The sequence below is a fragment of the Benincasa hispida genome, chromosome 9 (genome assembly GCF_027475165.1).
Source record: "Benincasa hispida cultivar pf3 chromosome 9, pf3_genome.v1.1, whole genome shotgun sequence".
Lineage (NCBI taxonomy): Eukaryota > Viridiplantae > Streptophyta > Magnoliopsida > Cucurbitales > Cucurbitaceae > Benincasa > Benincasa hispida.
The window spans coordinates 43,459,396-43,475,125 of NC_143486.1; positions in this window are offsets into that span (position 1 = coordinate 43,459,396).

Genomic DNA, 15,730 nt, shown 5'->3' on the forward strand with positions numbered 1-15,730 from the left:
CGACATGACTTATTTGTTAGGTGAACGTATGCACATGGATATTTCTTATTTTGTTTCACCGCAGAATTATCTGGGTGCGTTAGATGACACGTACATCAAGGTAAATATCATTGCAATTGATTGCCAAAGATATAGGACGAGGAAGAGTTAAATTGCAACAAATGTACTTGGTGTTTACGATACAAATGGCGACTTCGTATTTGTCTTATCAGGTTGGAAGAATCCGCAGCGATTCTCGAGTTCTCAGAGACGCAATATCTATTGAGATTGGTGTCCTAATTCTTTCGGAGTCTCGTAGTTTGTAAACTTTGTACAAATTGTTAATTAATAAAATAAGAGTTATTTTATTTGCATTTACTCATATCCTATAAACAAAGATCCGTGGTCATTATATGTAAACTTAAGCATGTATATGAGATATACAAGTAGATCATGCCTTAAGTAATAACCTAAAAGGTCCGTAGTATAAGGATTAAGGAGGGATTACTTATCCTGGTGACACTACGGACACGACCCGTTTTGTAGAGGTTTACATGTGTTGTGAACTACTATAGATGGTTTGATCCTGACCATTCATGTGGAGACATGCGAGTGGAGGTGTCCTATACAAAGAATTTCTATAAGACCGGACCACGAGATGATTCATCTCTTTATATAACGTCGTTGATAATTGAGACTTACATCTCACTTAAACGACCATAGGTGACATGACCGTAATTCTAATTGTTTTAGGAACTCCTGCCTATGAGGGCGGTCCTTTGATTAGTATGGGTGAGAGTAGCCAGATTGCCAACTCAACAAGCCTACCTTTTCGAGGATTTGTTTGATTGGGGTGCTGGAAACTCAGTTACACAAGATGGAATTCACTTCTTCCCCACAGCAGGGGTAAGTAGATAGATTGATCCTTTAAGATTGATTCTGGGTCTTGAACATGGTAAATTGGTCCAGTTATTCTTACGAGCGATCTGTGAAGGGTTATCGCACTGTTGATTGGTTGATATGGACACAGAAATATATCTGTAGTGAGAAGAGTGCAGCTGCCAGTCTTTAGTGGAGTGTCCGATAGTTAACGGATGGTGGATCTCATGACTAAAGAGTTTAGTTATCTATTCACATACCGTTGGAACTTCAAGCTTTAGATTCATAAGGTCCCCTTGGTAGCTCAATGGATTCAAGTTGAGAATCAGTTCTTGGGGTTAGTTTAAAGTGTTCAAATTAACAAGAGGAAATTCAATTATATTTGATATAATTGGAGTGATGTATGAGATACATCAAGTGGAGGATTAATGTAAATATGATTTACATTAAGTACCATAAAATAGAAAAAGAACTATGGTTTATATGTTTCATGAGATGAAATATTTAAACTATAGGTTATAAATATAATATTGTAAGTTGGTTATCATATTTATTTATAATATATTAATTATTTGATAATTAAATTATTTTTCTCTAATAACCGATTGAGCAGGAAGTTATCGGTGGTTTTATGGTAACCGTGAGATAAAAGGAAAAATATTTTCCTAAATTTAGAGAGTTGCCTCATTCAGAAAGTTACTCACGAATAAGCTATCAAGTGAAAGAGTTTCACTAAGCGATAGCAGGTAGAGACTAAACGATCGTGGAGCTTTGACTATACGATAGTTCATCAGCTGATCGTAGCTAAACGATCGAGTGGCTAAGTCTATACGATAGGCTGCCATTTACTAAACGATCGAGCACATCGTCTATATGATAGACAACATCAAATCTCCCACTTGTTGATCGTCTACACGATCATTGTCCTCTAGTCTCTTCCTCAAGTCAAGATCATACCGAGCCCACAACTCCTGGATTCTCACATCGAGAATACCAAAGTAACCATTATGGTGGTGTTCTGATTCAGTTCGTTGGGTTCGAGGAGCCGTTCGTTGTGTTCGTGCTAGTAATCGTGTTATTCCAGTCATTGTATTCGAGAGTTGCTGTTCTTGGATGCGTTAGAGATTGATCAAGGGAGTTTGAAGAATGGTTCTTCAAAGGTACGCATACTCTATCCCTTGAATTCTACCGTTTAGCATGTTGTAATTTCATTTTGTGCATAACCTGTTAGTTTTCGTTTATAGACTCTAATGGTTTAAATGTTAAATTCGAATGGAATTTGGAACAATCCTTCCGTTGCTCATGAAAATCCTCGTGTTTGATTTTCTTCAATTAGTATCAGAGTCAGGTTGTTCTGATATTCCAAATTTCATTGATGTTTTGAACTTCTTTTATAGTCGTGGTGAGTTTTAAGGTTTTTGCATTACGTTTAAAAGTTAAATGCGTTTGTGAATGTTTACAGGTTAATTGCCTCTATTTAAAGCTTTCTTTTCGATTATAAAGTGTTAATTTGTAAGGGCCCCTGTGTTTTTGGGCATAATTAACAAGCAATGGAGTCTGTAATTCAAAGTGTTTGAGTTTGTTGAGTCCTTCGTGATGAAGTTTCAAAGCATGGAGGTGTGGTTCTCATCGAGGAAGAAGACCAAAGGTTGGTCATATCGTGTAGCCTAAGGTAAACGATAGTTGAGTTTTTACTAAATAATCGTGTAGAAATGTTCTGCTTGATCGTGTAGTATTTACTAAACGAATGTTAAATGACGGGGTAAAGCGTTTACTTTATCACGTAGTATTGGTTGCTCGAATGCATGGATGTTGGAGGTAAACGATCGTATAGAGCATTTGATGCTCATCATTTAATAAAAGGCGCACGTACTAAATGATCGTGTAGTTAGCATGCTTCATTGCATAGTCACTGACTACACGATCACCCAGTATACGATACCTTGGCGCTTGCTCAGCGATCATTTAGATAATTGTGCTTCACTGCATCGTTGTCGTTTAAAGCTTGTGTTACATTTGCACGTTGCACGATCACGTGCCTTTATGCTTCATCGCATAGTCAAAAGTACACGATCGTTGCTAAACGATCGTTTAAGCTCAGGAAGCGTCGGTAAACGATTAAGTAAAGCGTTTACTCTATCATGTAGGCGATCACATGGAGTTGGTACACGATCAAGGAGACACATTTCTTCACCCGGATGGCTCAAGACCCGGTTCCCCTATTTGAACCGGAGACTCATTGCTATTTGTAATAGTTATCTTTGGTTTTTTAAGGATTTGAGGCTAATTATCCCGGTTCATCAACTTTTATTTAATGTATATGGGATGTATGTTGGTTTATATGCCATAGTGTATGACATATAGATTTGAAACCTACCTTAGGTTAGGCAATTATTCATGCATCATATATTATAAGTGTTATAATATAGTCTTTGGCTTGATGAAATTACAAGAGAGCATGCGCATGCATCATGAAATATAAGAGTTATATTTATGCATGTAGTAAACATATTGATGCATCATCTTTATATTATAAGAGTTATAGTATAAAGGTGTATGGAAGCATGTATGCTTGGTTCGTTGCTTTGTTATATAAGTGTTATATAAAAGTAACAATGAATGAACAATGCATGGAGCATGACACTTAGGCTAATTTATAAGCGTTATGAATGCCTTGTATGTGTAGTTTCGCATTGTGTTGGTTTTAGTTGTTTCCTATTATAAGCGTCATAATGGAATTTAGAACTAAAATCGAAAAGAAAGAGTTGCATGCGAACTTAGGTGAACTCATGTTTTAAAAGGGTTTTAAAATTGGATTGAGATAGACCTAAGTTCAAGGTTCTAATGCGATTAGATACCTAAGTTTGATCTTTAAATCAGTTTAATAGGATTAAATTGATTGGCATAAAAGATTAAAATTGTATTAAATCTATCTATAAAGAACCTTTTGTCTAAGGCGGGTTCTGCCTAGGTTGGGATACTTAAGCTAACAGAAATGGAACTCTAGAGCCTAAAATGACGGGTCACACTTATGGGAAATTGTTAAGCAAGTTAATGATTTCTTGACCAAATCAATGATGGCTAGTCATTATAGGAGCAAAAGTTGTTCTAGTATTAATAGCTGGTTGAGAATGTCTCAATTCAGATGAGGGATAAATTGACCACCCTTCGGCGACTTTTGTCCTAAACCTTTGGAACGTTATTATGAAACTAGATGTCACACGGGATTCATTTCAGTTTTGCTAAACTGTATTGGATGTTGTTTTTTCAACGAGTATTTGCTAAAACCTAATGTAGGTCAATGTGTTTGTTTTTTCAGCAACATATTTGATTTTTCGTTAGTTGCCTCTAATTTGATTGATTACATACATTGGAAAGAGTCCGTTAAAATAAATTTCGTGGTAAACGACCTTAAGTTTATCATGGTTGAGGAGTGTCCTCAAGTCTCAACCCTTGCTACAACGCGAAATGTTTGTAATGCATATGAGGTGTGGATGAAGGCTAATTCATTGGCCCGACTTCACATTTTGTCTAGCATACTTGATGTATTGGCCAAAAGGGATGAGAACATGATCATTGCACATAAGATCATGAACTTGTTGCAAGAATTGTTTGAACATCAGTTCTTACTTTTTGAGCACAAAGGGATGGATGATAAAGAAACCAGTAGTGTCAGTTCCCAAAATAACCTCCAGTTAGAGAAAGCAAGTGTTGCTGACTCTGATGAAGTTCATCGACGAGAAGTGTTCTCTGAAGTGAAACTTGGAGCTTATTTAGGTTATGATATTGATCCCACTACTCTCCAAAAGAGGAGGAAGTCTAAAGACAATAAATGTGATTTATTTGTCTTGGAGACGTGTTTGGTAGAGAATGATTATTCTGTCTGGATCCTTGATTTGGGTGCTACTAATCACGTTAGTTCTTCTTACCAAGGATTTAGTTCTTGGCAAACATTGCCACTGGGAGAGTTGACTCTTCGAGTCGGTACTCGTAAGGTTGTTTCAGCTATTGCTGTAGGCAAGCTTAAGTTATTTTTGGACAAGAAACATTATCTGTTACTGGATAATGTTTTTGTAGTTTCTCATATAAAGAGAAACTTAATCTCGGTTTCTCGTCTCATTGAACAACATTATACCGTCTCCTTTTTTGAGAGTAAAGTGTTTATTTTCAAGAATGGTATGGATATTTGTTTTGGTTCAATAGAAAATAACTTGTATGTACTAAGGTTATTAGTCATAAAAGCCTTGCTTAATACTGAAATGTTTAGTACATCGACAATTGCAAAAAGACCAAAGGTTTCTCCTAAAGAAAACACCCATCTTTGGCATCTACGATTAGATCACATCAACCTCAATAGGATTGAGAAGTTGGTGAAATGTGGACTTATAAAGAGTTTAGAAGAAAACTCATTGTCGGTATGTGAATCATGCCTTGAAGGCAAGATGACCAAACGACTTTTTACTAGAAAATGTTATAGAGCCAAGGAAACCTTGAAGCTTATACATTCAGACCTTTATGGTCCAATGAGTGTTAGAGCTCGAGATGGGTATTAATATTTCATCTCTTTCATAGATGACTATTCAAGATACGGGTATCTTTACCTGATGCAATGTAAGTCTGAAGCTCTTGATAAGTTCAAGGAGTATAAGGCTGAAGTTGAAAACTTGTTAGGTAAGAAAATAAAAACACTACGATCTGATCATGGTGGAGAGTATATGGACTTCGAATTCCAGAAATATATGATAGAACATGGAATTACGTCCCAACTCTCGATCCCAGGTACACCTCAGCAGAATGGTGTATCAGAAAGAAGAAATAGAACCTTTTTGGATATGGTTCGATCTATGATGAGTTATGCTCATCTTCCATACTCGTTTTGGGGATTTCCAATGGAGACTGCATGTTACATTTTGAACAACGTTCCCTCGAAAAGTGTTTCTGAAACACCTTTTGAGCTGTGGAGAGGCTGTAAAGGTAGTTTACGCTACTTCAGGATTTGGGGGTGTCCCAGCCATGTGCTTGTGGCTAACCCAAAGAAGTTGGAACCACGTTCGAAAGTTTGCCTCTTTGTAGGCTACCCCAAGGAAACGAGGGGTGGATACTTCTACGATTCGAGTGAGAACAAAGTGTTTGTGTCGACAAACGCTATTTTCTTGGAGGAAGACCACATCAGGGATCATAAACCACGAAGTAAGCTTGTTTTACACGAGATTTCTAATGAAACTGTTGAGGGTTCAACAAGAGTTGTTGAATAAACCGATAGATCAACAAGAGTTGTTGATGTCGGTTCATCTAGTCAACCATCTCAAGAGTTGAGACTGCCTCGACGTAGTGGGAGGGTTATAAACCCACCATATCGCTACATAGGTTTGGCTAAAGCCCAGAAATGGAGGATATTGACAAAGATGAGTGGATCAAAGCCATGAACCAGGAAATGAACTCTATGTACTTCAATAATGTCTGCGAACTTGTGGATCAACCTGATGGGGTAAAATCTATAGGGTGTAAGTGGATCTACAAGAGAAAACAAGGTGTAGATGGAAATGTGCAGACCTTTAAGGCTAGACTCGTGGTAAAGGGTTATACCCAGGTCGAGAGAGTGGATTATGAGGAAACTTTCTCACCTGTTGTCATGTTGAAGTCTATCAGGATACTCCTGTCCATAGCCACATTTTATGATTATAAGATATGAAAAATGGATGTCAAGATTGCCTTTCTGAATGGTAATCTTGAGGAGACCATCTACATGGCTCAACTAGAGGGATTCATTGTTCCAGATCAAGAGCAAAAAGTTTGTAAACTTAATAGGTCCATTTATGGGCTGAAACAAGCGTCTAGATGGAACATTAGATTTGATAGTGTGATCAAATCGTTTGGCTTTGATTAAAACGTTGATGAGCCTTGTGTTTACAAGAAGATCATTAATACCTCAGTAGCTTTCCTGGTACTATATGTGGATGATATCCTACTCATTAGCAATGATGTAGGTTTTCTGACTGACATTAAAAAATGGCTAGCCGTCCATTTTCAAGTGAAATATTTGGGAGAGGCGCTGTGTGTTCTAGGGATCCAGATCATTCAGGATTGTAAGAACAAGAGGTTGGCATTGTCTTAGGCATCGTACATTGATAAAATATTGATTAGGTATAAGATGCAAAATTCTAAGAGGGGTTTGTTACCCTTTCGACATAGAATTGTTTTGTCTAAGGATCAATGTCCTAAGACACCTCATGTGGTTGAGGAAATGAGACGGATTCCCTATGCTTTGGCTGTTGGAAGCTTAATGTATGCAATGTTATGTACTAGACCTGATATTTGCTATGCAGTAGGGATTGTCGGTTGTTGTCAATCCAATCCAGGATTAGATCACTGGGCAACGGTCAAGACGATTCTCAAGTATCTTCATAGAACGAGGGACTACATGCTCGTGTATGGAGATAAGGATTTGATCCTTATAAGATACACAGACTCTGACTTTTAGACTAATAAAGATTCTTGAAAATCGACATCAGGGTCAGTGTTCACTCTGAATGGAGGGGTTGTAGTTTGGCGAAGCATCAAGCAAGGATGCATCGTGGACTCTACTATGGAAGTCGAATATGTAGTCGCTTGTGAAGCTACTAAAGGGGTTGTTTAGCTTAGGAAGTTTCTTATAGATTTGGAAGTTGTTCCAAATATGTCTTTGTCGATCACTCTCTATTTTGAGAACAACGGGGCTGTGGAAAATTCAAAGGAACCTCGAATTCATCGTAGAGTTAAGCATATAGAACGAAAATATCATTTGATTAGGGAGATTGTGCATCGCGGTGATGTGATAGTCATGAAGATCGCGTCGGAGCACAACATTGCTGATCTGTTTACAAAGGCTCTCACGGTTAAAGTGTTCAAGGGTCATCTGGAGAGTCTAGGTTTACGGGACATGCAGTATCTTGTCTAGAAAAAGTGGGAGATGATACTGGGGTATAGAGTATACCCTAGTTTATTATATATTGTACTTGATTTTCCATGTATTGTACATTAATCTCCCAAGGTAATAGGACAAGTGGGAGATTGTTGGGATTAGTGTTCTAATTCTTCCGGAGTCTCATAGTTTGTAAACTTGGTCTAGATTGTTAATTAATAAAATAAGAGTTATTTTATTTGTATTTACTCATATCCAATAAATAAAGATATGTGGTTATTGTATGTAAACTTAAGCATCTATATGAGATATACAAGTGGATCATGCCTTAAGTAATAACCTAAAAAGTCTGTAGTGTAAGGATTAAAGAGGGATACCTTATCCTAGTGACACTACGGATACAGCCACTTTGTAGAGGTTTACAAGTGTTGTGAACTACTATAGATGGTCTGATCCTAACCATTCATATAGAGACATGCAGCGGGGGTGTCCTATACAAAGAGTTTGTATAATACCGAACCATGAGTACTTGGCATAACTACAATGTATGATGGCTGAAAAGTTGCCCAACTGTAATATCTAAGGATCACTGACTATAGATTGTCGAGTCAAATCTCTGAAAATAAACTTACCAAGCGATCACAGAAATGAGAGGACCGACTTGTAGTGCATTTCGCTGGAATGAGGAATTTCAATGCATTGCTCTGAGTTATTCGATAGATGGGTGAAGGTGTAATTTTTTCAAAATTTATTTACGAATATTGATAACCTAATCATAACATCCACTTTACCCTTCATGCAGAGTCATCCTGCAGCAAAGAGACTTCTACACAACTTGTTTCCATACTATGATGATCTGGCCTACATCTTCGATAAGGATCAGGCTATGGGAGGACGATCAGAGACCTTTGCGGACTTCGTGTCTAACGTATCAAACCATATGAATGATGGTGTTCCTATTCATGAATCATAGGATTCGAAAATCCCCACGATGTGTAGTCAGAGAATGGACATATCACAGGATGACATGCCTGGAATACGTACTGGTCGAAGTACTGAAGGAGAAAATTCTTCGAGAGGAAGTAAGAGGAAGTGAAGTGGGAATCAATTTGAAATGACATAGATTGTTAGGAATGCAATGGAGTTCGCAAATGACCTATTCAAGGCGATTGCAGAATGGCCGAAAGAGAAGCGTGCAACTAAGGTCGAATTGCGTGTGGAAGTCGTAAACCAACTCTAAGATATTGCTTAATTTCATAACTAACAGAGGGTGAAGCTTATGCAAATCCTATTATGTAGTGTGCAAGATATAGAGCCTTTTATCTATTCCCATTGGACTATTGCAACTTCCTCCTTCAAGAAAATGTTTGATCAACCTGTGTTTTGGACTGCTTTTCAATCATGAACAATGATTACTTTATTTCAATTATGCATTTGAGTTTGTAGTAGATTTGGTATGAAGTCTTCTTGGTCATATTTTAATCATACAATCATGAGTTAATTATTGTCTTACATTTTTTTGTACCTCCAAAAAATAGAGCTTTATATATGAAATACATGAATTGCATCCGAAAGTAATGTGCTTTTTTTTTTTTTTTGCCATGTTAATCAAGGTACCTCCCAAAATAACAAAAAAATGGTGGCTAGCTTTTAACATAAATTAAAATCAAATTAATTTTGTATAGATTGATAAAACATATAGTTTTAATTAAAATTTCAAAATATGATATTTCATATACATAATTATTATTATTATAAAAGATGGTAGTAGAAAAAATTACACACGGTCTAAAATAATCTACATTCAAATTACAGACTGTTATAACTCAGACTATAATAACCTGCACTCCAAACACAGACTATTATAACACAGACTACAATACTCTGCACCCCAAATAAAAACTATTATAACACAGACTACATTACTCCGCACCTCAAATACAGACTACTATAAACCAGACTATAATAGTCTACACCTCAAACACAAACTATAATAACACATAGTTTATTAAAACCCACATAATATAATAACCTATTATGCGCCCCAAATATCTCCATAGAGATTTTATGCTAAGTGGACTATGTTTATATTGATACCACAAAAAGTAAGTTTGATCCATGCACAAAATTGACCATCGAATAATTTTACTAAAACTCTCAAATTTTCAAACGAATTCTACACTAACATCATTTTCCTATAAAGTTCCATCAATTTTGTACGATACATGTTTTTTAATTTATTGAACACACATTTAAATACGTTTTCTAATAAATTATTGAATGAAAAGTTAAAAGTAATTTAAAATTGCAATACTTTTCAAAGTTTAAAGTAAATATTGCATACACTTATCTAAGTTTAAAGTATAACAATTTCATATCATTGGAAGTTTGGAATAAAAACTAATGCCTCATCTAAGTAAATGTTATTTTTTTTTTTTAGTATAACCAAATGTGAAATTTGATTTAGAAACAAAAACATTGTGACTATTGTTTTTGTTGTTGTCTGAAACATTTAAAGGTTTTTTTTTTTTTTTTAAGACAGGACTATTTGATTAAAAATAATTTCAAATAATTTACCATGTTAAAAAAATTATATTTCGAAAAAAAGGGGTTCTTTAACCATATTTATAAATAATACCTTTTCAAAGAGTTTCAAAAATGAGTCTTTGTTCGTTTTTTATCTTTAAAATTTTAAATTCTTATTTAACTTTTTAATGTTTTTAGAAAAACATTAAAGATTTTTGCCAAGTGGTCAAAATAGTTTTTAAAACCCACTTGACTTGAAAAGGGAAAAAATCCCCTGACTAGATAATTTTTAAGTTGATTTAGACATTTTGTTGTTAAAGATAGATATGGTTTAATTTCTATGATTTTATGGTTTTGTTAGTTAATTAGATGTGATTTATTACTTGATTTATAGAGAACATTTCATAATTAGTTTTAAAAAGATATTAATTTCACCATTTATTCAAATGTAAAACTTATTTATTTATTATTATTATTTTTTTAACAATATATGGAGTGAGTGAATCAAACGCTTCAAATCTCTCACTTTGAGATTGATGGTACAGGCATTATGTCAACTGAATTGGGCTCATTTTCGTAAACGTAAAACTTTTTATTAGAGAAAAATGAAAGTTTGTTGAGTATAAGAATAAAAATGAAGAATTTGGTTAGGAAAAGAAAAAGAAAAGGAAAATGGGTATGGAAAATAATACCTGAGAAGAGGAGAAAAAAGAGTGTTAAAATGCAAAAGAAAGCCAAACAAAGCTTCATGTCTCTCCAAGTTTTGCACAATGAAACAATAATATGTAATAGTAAGCATTTAAATCTGAATGAGAGTGGAAGAAGAGGAAAATTTCACAAAATGACTCAAAAACCAAAAACTTTTCTACCAGTGACCTCTTCCTAAAAACTTTCTACCACTGACCTTTTGCCCATGTGAAATTCCAAAATTATCCCCAATTTCAAAAAGCCTTCAAACCAAAGTTTTCCATCTTCTTCTTTCAACCATTTCTTAAGCATTCAATATGTATTCTGAAGGAAATCAGAACATGAGGATTTCGGAAACAACAGGCTATATGCAAAATCGAAATTAGAGCATGCTTTACTACACGATCAAGGAAAAGAATCATACCTTTGAAGACTCATCTTCAGTGCCCTTGATCACAAACGCTCGTTCACAGCAACACGACAATACACAAACGCTTGAACTTTACGAACTCTACACTGCACGATCACAGCGAACTCGAACACCGCGATCTCCAAGTCACGAACACCCCGAACACCACGAACAGCCTCCACAGAACCTCGACTATGTCGAGTTGAGTATGACACCACCAAAATGTTTACCTTGGTATTCTCGGTGAGAGAATCCAGAGTGTGGACTCTGTGTGGACTTGGTTAGAGGATGAGACCGGAGGAGAACAATTGTGTAAACGATTGAGCAAGTGGGAGATGTCAAAGCCTATCGTAAAGGACGATGCCCAATCGTTTAACAAAAGTTATGCAATTGTTTAGCTCATCGGTCAGCTGAGAGTCTATCGTATAGAAACTCTCTATGATCATCTAGTCTCTCCAAGCTGTCGTTTAGTAAATCTAATTTACTTGACAGACTATTCGTGAGTAATTTCCGAGAGTGAAAATCTCAATACAACATAACTAAATTTAGGAAAATATTTTTCTTTTTATCTCACGGTTACCATGAAACTACCAATAACCTCCCACTCAATTGGTTATTAGAGAAAAAGAGATAATTATCCAATAATTAATATTATTATAAATATAAATGATTACCAACTTACCATACTATATTTATAACCTATAGTTTTAAAATTTCATCTTATGAAACATATAAACCATAACTCTTTTTCTATTCCATGGTCCTTAATATAGATCTCATTTACATTAATCCTCCACTTGATGTATCTCATACACCACACCGATCATATCATATATAATCGAATTACCTCTTGTCAATTTGAACATTTCAAATCAACACCAAGAACTGATCCTTAGCTTGAATTGTAACAACCCAAATTTGTACGCATACACTACAGAAAATTAAATATCAAATGTTATGCAGGACGGAATTTTATTTAAAGGGGTGGTAAATATAATATCCTAACCCTAATTTAGAAAGTAGGAAAACAAATAAAATATATAATTAAGAATGAAAAATATATAAGTTTAATAGGAAAATCGGGTGGAAATTTAGAATTGGAAAAAAATAAGAAATTTATTAATTATCCAAAAATAATGAATAAGGGGCAGAATCAGGGAGGATTAATTGGAAGTTGGACGCTATCTAATTCGGGAGATAAAGGGCAGTAGATAACTTTTTTTTAGGCACTGCTCATTGAAAGAATTGGATGTGAATTAATTATACGGTTAAAATTTGAAAGAGTTTTTTTTTTTTAAAAAAAAGGGAAGTGGAATCCACGTATCACAAGCGGTAACTAGCAAGATTGGTGGAGAGAAACCTGGAGAAAGCGAGATTGGAGAGAAATAGTGGAGAGAAATATTGGAGAGAAAACTGGGAGAGAGCAAAATTGGAGAGAAAAGATGGAGAGAAAAGATGGAGAGAAAGAAGGAGAGAGCCACACTAGTGAGATTGGAGAGAAAATTGGAGGGAGCGAGAGTGGAGAGAGCGAGATTCTCAGCGAGAAAGTAGGAGAAAGCGAGAGCCACGACAGTAAAACCAGCGAGAGCGAGATTCTCAGCGAGAAAGTGGGAGAGAGCGAGAGCCACGAGAGTAAAACCAGCAAGAGCGAGAGCGAGAGCCACGAGAGCCAAACCAGCGAGAAAATTGGAGAGAGCGAGATTCTGAGAAAAGAGAGAGCGAGATTTGGACAGAAGCATGGATTATGCGTTGAATTTGGCCACGATCTTATAAATTATATATGGAGAACCCTAAAATTGAATACAAACAAAGTTTGAAGACGTAAGGGCAAACGTTAGCAAAAATTAGGTGTCTTATTAAGAGAAATTCTTAAACCTAAGTAATTTTTAAAAAGCCATTTGTAGGATGAGTTGTCACATAGAGAAGAGCTGAAAACGGCTATAAATAGGAGGCTTTGGGCTGGAAGTTAAATTGATTGTCAAACAAAACTCAATAGTAAAAATTGTGTGAAAAGGGTGAAGTAATTCTGTTAGTTAGAAGGAGGAAACGCGAGGAAAGTGCTGCCCAAATTTCCTTCTGGTTTAAGAGGGAAAGCTCTGTTGATTAAACCATAAGGAATAACTAGGATCGCAGTCAAGGTAAGTAGTTTATCTCACCCTCTCTTTAGGTGGTTCATGGTAGTGTACTTTTAATATGTTGCATAATTATGTTATTGTTATGTTGCATTACATGTTTAAAATACGATTATCGACAAGGGACCCCATGCATTATGTTTGTTCACAACAATGAAATAAGATTAAATTTTAATTAGATAAAGGTTATGCTTCTAGGGCTAGCAGGACATGTATGGTTGCACCCCTTTAGACCCAATTCTATGTCAAGATTATGCTAGGGACTAACAGGGTATGTATGGTTGCACCCCTCTAGTTCAATCTTACGTTTATGTTAATGGTTGATGTTGGATGCGACTCTGGCCCTACTGACTGCATGACCCGCTAATCATCAGATGGGTTAGTTTCCGCCTAAGTCCGCATCTTCCTATCAGGGCGGAGAAATTTACGTTAGAAGCATAACCGACCACCACATGTTATTATATTTTTCGATCCCAATCATATGTTTTCAGAACATGTTGCATGTGATTGTGCATTTGGTCACTACCCTATGTGAGAACTACTTACTGGGTATATTATATACTCATCCTATTTTTACAGACTTTATAGGTAAGAACACAACGTAGGTGGCAGAACTAGACATCGCTCAAACGGCCAACCATCAAACTCACTATTATAGGCATATGCATTTTTGTATCACTACGCTAGTGTTTTATGGATCCTAGTGTTTTGTAAAATAAACTTTTTATATAGTTTTCTACCTAATTAATAAAATCTTAGATATGTTCTTTTGAAATTTTTACCAAACTCATCTCATAATAGAAAAGTCTAAGTATGTATGTCGTAACGGTCGGATCATAATATGTAAGGATCCGGTCGTTACATGAATCCATTGAGCTACCAATAGGATCTTATAGACCTATAGCTCGAAGCTCCAACGATACGTGAATAACTGACTAAACTCTTTAGTCACGGGATCCACCATCCATTAACTGTCAGGCACTCTACTAAAGACCGACCGCTGAACTCTCCTTACTACAGATATATTATGTGTCCATCTTAACCAATCAACAGTGCGATAACCCTTCAAAAATCGCTCGTAAGTACAACTCGGCCAATAACCGTTATACCCCTGTAGTTACATCTAACTTCTTAAGTACTACTGATCCCCCTAATGAATATAAGTCATAGTCATACTATGACTGAGTCCTCTCTTCCAAAGAGAAGTTTTGGCCACTATGTTCAAGCCCCGGAATCAGCCCTTAAGGGAGCAATCTATCTACTTACCCCTGCTTCGGGGAAGAAGTGAATTTCATCTTGTGTAATTGAGTTCCCAGCTCCCAAATCAGACAAGTCCCCAAAAAGATAGGCATGTTGAGTTGGCAATCTGGCCACTCGCACCCATACTAATCAAAGGACTGCCCTCAAAGACAGAAGTTCCCAAAACACTCAGGATTGAGGTCATGTCACCTATGGTCATTTAGGTGAGATATAAGTCTCCATTATCAATGGCGTTATATACAGAGGCGAATCATCTCGTGGTCCGGTCCTATACAAACTCTTTGTATAGAACACCCCCACTTGCATGTCTCCACATGAATGGTCAGGATCTACCATCTGTTGTAGTTGACAACACTGGCAAACCTCTACTAAGCGGGCCATATTTGTAGTATTACCAAGATCAGGTATCCTACCTTAATCCCTATACTACTAACCTATTTAGGTTATCACTTAAGGCATAATCCACTTGTATATCTCATATATATGCTTAAGTTTACATAGGATAACCATGAAACTTTGTTTATTGGATATGAGTAAATGCTAGAATGAAATAACTCTTATTTTATTCATAACAATGTGTATGTTATAAACTATGAGACTCTGAAAAAATTAGGAACAGCAATCCCAACATATTCAATGCAACACCAACATTCCACCGAAACATTTATTCCTGACTAATATTCTACCAATAGCATTTATTCTCAACTAATATTCTACCAATGGAAGGCTACTCTCAGTCTAATATTCTACCAATGGAAGACCACTCTCAGTATTCATTTTCTGTCGAACTCCCCACGAAATTCTCTCATTGTTCTCTCGGAGTGTTATCTTAGAGTTTTAGTCCAACATCCTCGTCGATCACTTTCATCGTCAAATTCAGAAATAGAGAGAATGTAAGTGATATTCAATATTTTTTTTGTCTCAGATCGCTTTCATAATAAGTGTTATTTAATATTC